The following is a 3,963-nucleotide window of genomic DNA, read 5'->3' on the forward strand; positions in this document are numbered from 1 at the left end:
TTATCATCAAAACTAGACATATTCGTACCAAAATTTCAAGTCAATCTGACTAACATCAGAACTTCGAATTTCAACTTGCAAGATTTGACCTTAACAAAACAACCTTAACGGCAAAAGATTGCCGCAAAAATCACCATATTCTAAAGCCTGGGGGGCTACTACAAAGGTCAAAAATCTAAGTTCGTATCGTACCGTCCCTCTCATTCAAGTATTAAATAAAATAGCGTCAGCGGGACCGCAAGATACGAAGTTCGAATTTTGCACTTTTTAATATTTTTTTATTTTTTTTATTTGACTGGTTGAAAAACGAGCAAATGGGTCTCCTTATGGTAAGAGATCACCACCGCCCATAAACATCTGCAACACCAGGGGTACTGCAGACGCGTTGCCAACCTAGAGGCCTAAGATGGGATACCTCACGTGCCAGTAATTTCACCGGCTGTCTTACTCTCCACGCCGAAACACAACATTATATTGGGCCTATTTTTTATTGTACGAATGTGGATTTCGATGTCCCGATAGTCATATTAGTATGGCGTGCTTCGAAAACATTTCCATGATTGCGCAATCGAATATAAAATTTCGTAGGTCGCATAATACGTATTCGTTACGAACATGTCATGTTACGGATGTGTAACATAAACCTGTGATTACAGGTTGTATGACGCCTTTGGGGATGGGAAACAGGCAGGCATATAATCGTGCATGCCATGCCATGGCATGCCGGTGCCTATAAGGCAAATAAAGTCACATGCCAATGAGGTGGAGGAACTGCATGAACACGCATATTTTGCATAAGCTTAGCTATCGTAAGGTCGCGGGTGAGCAAGGAAATTCTTTTAGTTCATTGATATGGACCTGCGCAAAGTAACGCCTGATTCAATAAATTGTTTATCATAATGTATTAATTGCGGTTTACTAATATGTTGCATAAAATCGAATCTCATAATTTCGTTTCTGATAACCTTTAGCAGAATTATCATATCACCGAATTACTTTTCGCATACAGTTTTTCTCATACTTCACATAATATCGATGAGAATAATTTTTATTAAGATAGAAATAAATCAAAACGCAGCAATAATACTAAATTTTACAAACTAAATTAAAAACTATATTAAAAACTAAACTATATCTAAAAAAAAAAGCCCCTGCGGCATTGTGCCGAAGGTGCTGGCAGCATTTCCTCGGTGAATCGCTCTCTAGGCTAATTCTTTGAGCGAGGTAGCTGCCAGCTTTTTGGTCACCGGTGGCATCGATGAGCCTCTTAGAAATCTCTTTGAAGAGGCTTAGTGCTTCTGGGCCCCACGGACCAAGGGTCTCGACACCGAAAGGGACGAAAATTATATTCGGCGCCGAGACCACTATATTTGCTTATTTTCGCGGTTTCGGCTGCCTCTGCAGCGGCTGCTGCCCTTGTGGAGTTCCGGTGGAGATGCGAAGGGGCTAGTGTGTCTACGCAGGTAGCATCCCATACCAGGACCCTTCCCATACTCCACGGGATCAAAGACATACCGTCTGGTCTCTTGCCGTCGTCTCTTAAAATACCCGACGGCTCCAGGAGAGCCGGCACGTTAGCCGACGCAAGAGACCGACGAATAATGTCGTTAAGGGCAGCGTGTCTCGCGAAGCGGCCCGCGCTCTTCTGGCAGGAGAGTCCGTGGTGTTCAAGCCAGTCTACATCGCTTCCGCAGGGGCAACGATGTGGAGCGCAGACCAGACCCCAAGACGTAGGCAAACTGCGAAACGGAGAGTATTGGGGTCGAGAAAAGTGCTAGTGGTTGCGGATGGTGTGCGTGGAGCCAGAAACCAGCCTCTTTTGTTCTTACTGCTATAAGTCTGGCTCGATCTGCGGAACAACACTGAACAAGAAGGGAGTCAGCGGTTAATTTGCAAATTGTGTCGTCCCAGCACCTTTGAAAATTTGGATTATCGGGAAAATTTTGGCCAGGGCAAGCAATTCACCAGGCACTTTTTGCATCCACCAAGCCCGATGACTATGATATGAGATGAGACTAGACGAGCTATGGGCTGACGACAAAAAAGCCTGTAAAGCTACACTAGAAATTTTGCGGATCCCTAGGCCACCGTATCGAATGGGAAGGGATCCTTGGGTCCAGGACTGCTCGTTTAGCTGAATATTAAGAATGGTTTCTAAATTAATTTTAATCAAAATGTCTATTTGTGATAAAAGATTTTGATTTTTCCAAAGAGGACAGCAGCGGAGCACATAAGTAAATTTTGGGACAAAAAGGCAAAATTTTCAGGACAATAGACATTTACGCTAGTAATATTATGTTTATGCTTCATACCGAGTTTTAGCCGCGAGCGGAGCTCGGTTGCCAAGATATTAATATTATTATTTGTCATTACGGTTGTGAATCCGACACTGGCTCAGTATAATGCTGAAGCGTTGTTTAAATTATAGTTCTATATTAACTTAACCTTTATTGGCAGCAGTAAGATTCTGGCGCTTCGCCGACCGCTGCCGCAGCACGCTCGCTTCGCTCGCTCGGCTCGCGCGCTGTTGTGGTCGCAGTTCTAACCTAACCCAACCTACTATGTAGCTGCTGTTCTGTTCTGGCGCTTTTCCTGCTGCTGTTACAGCACGCTTACTTTGCTGGCCTTACTTTAACCTTAACCCATTCTTATGGTAGCTGTTAGTTCCTTTAACTATGTCATTACGCCATGTTAAAGTCAGCGCTATTTAAAATTCCGTATAAATACAATAGTCCAACCAAACTAGTATTTTGCTATGCCGTTTATGCCATATAAAAATCGGCGTTATTAATGTTCTGCTATTTAATATTCTGCAAAAGTATATTCGGCGATATGAGTGTTCTGCTATGTAATATTCTGAGAAATGACTATTATTCAAAAGTATCATTCGGCTAAAAAAAATTATGAGATCCTGTTATGCAAAATCGATATTATGCAAGATAAAGGGAACCCTCAGCACAGACATACTCTTCCGGATTATATTTTTAGCTTATTTGGAATAATCAGACACATTTTGGTGAGTGTACGCAGGAAAAATTACATGATCTCCATCCTTCCTCCATCTCCATTTTGCAACGTACTTCCAGGCGGGGAGCGTCTTCACACTTATGTAGTTAGCGTTCCATTGGTCCGCACAAAAAGCGGTTTGCTTTATATTTCATAATGCGAACTGCCAAGGAATCGAAATCGCTACCGTTGTCTGTATTTCCGGATAAATACAATCTAGGGTTCTTCAAGGCTAGAGTGAATAGGCTGTTACTGAACCAGTGAGATACACCTTTGGCCTCATCTGCACTTAATATCAGGTGAGATAGGGGTCAATCATGCACGGTCAGTTACATGTAAAAAAAAAACCGGCCAAGAGCATGTCGGACACGCCCGAAATAGGGTTCCGTAGCCATTACGAAAAAAATAAGTAATATTTTTCTAAGGATTTCGTATTTTGTACCGAATATTCCAAGCTTAGATATATTTTATACCTTAGGCTGCTATTTACTCTTAAACTACTTACAAATAATTCTCAAGAAAACTTAAACGTTACAGTTTTGCTTGTAAGTTTGATATACTTACTACCATCCTGAATTTTTTCAAATTTTTCCACCCACCGGTTTAGATTTTAGAAGGGGAGGGGGGACGCTCGATTTTAATGAAAATTAGCACTTTAAAGTTGAATATTTTGCAAACAGATCACTGAATCGAAAAATTGTTTTAGCAACCCCCTAATGATTTTAAAAGACCTATCCAACGATACCCTACACTACAAGGTTGGATGAGAAAAAAAATCACCCCCACTTTACGTCTATGGGAGGTAATCTAAAAAATTTTTTTAAATTTTTTTAATGTATATTTGTCGGCGCAGTTTACATATAGTATATTCGTGCAAACTTACAGCTTTCTAGCATTGATAGTCCCTGAGCAAACCGCGGACGGACAACATGGTGAAACTTATAAGGTACCTTTTTT

Source organism: Choristoneura fumiferana, chromosome 13 (genome assembly GCF_025370935.1).
Source record: "Choristoneura fumiferana chromosome 13, NRCan_CFum_1, whole genome shotgun sequence".
NCBI lineage: Eukaryota > Metazoa > Arthropoda > Insecta > Lepidoptera > Tortricidae > Choristoneura > Choristoneura fumiferana.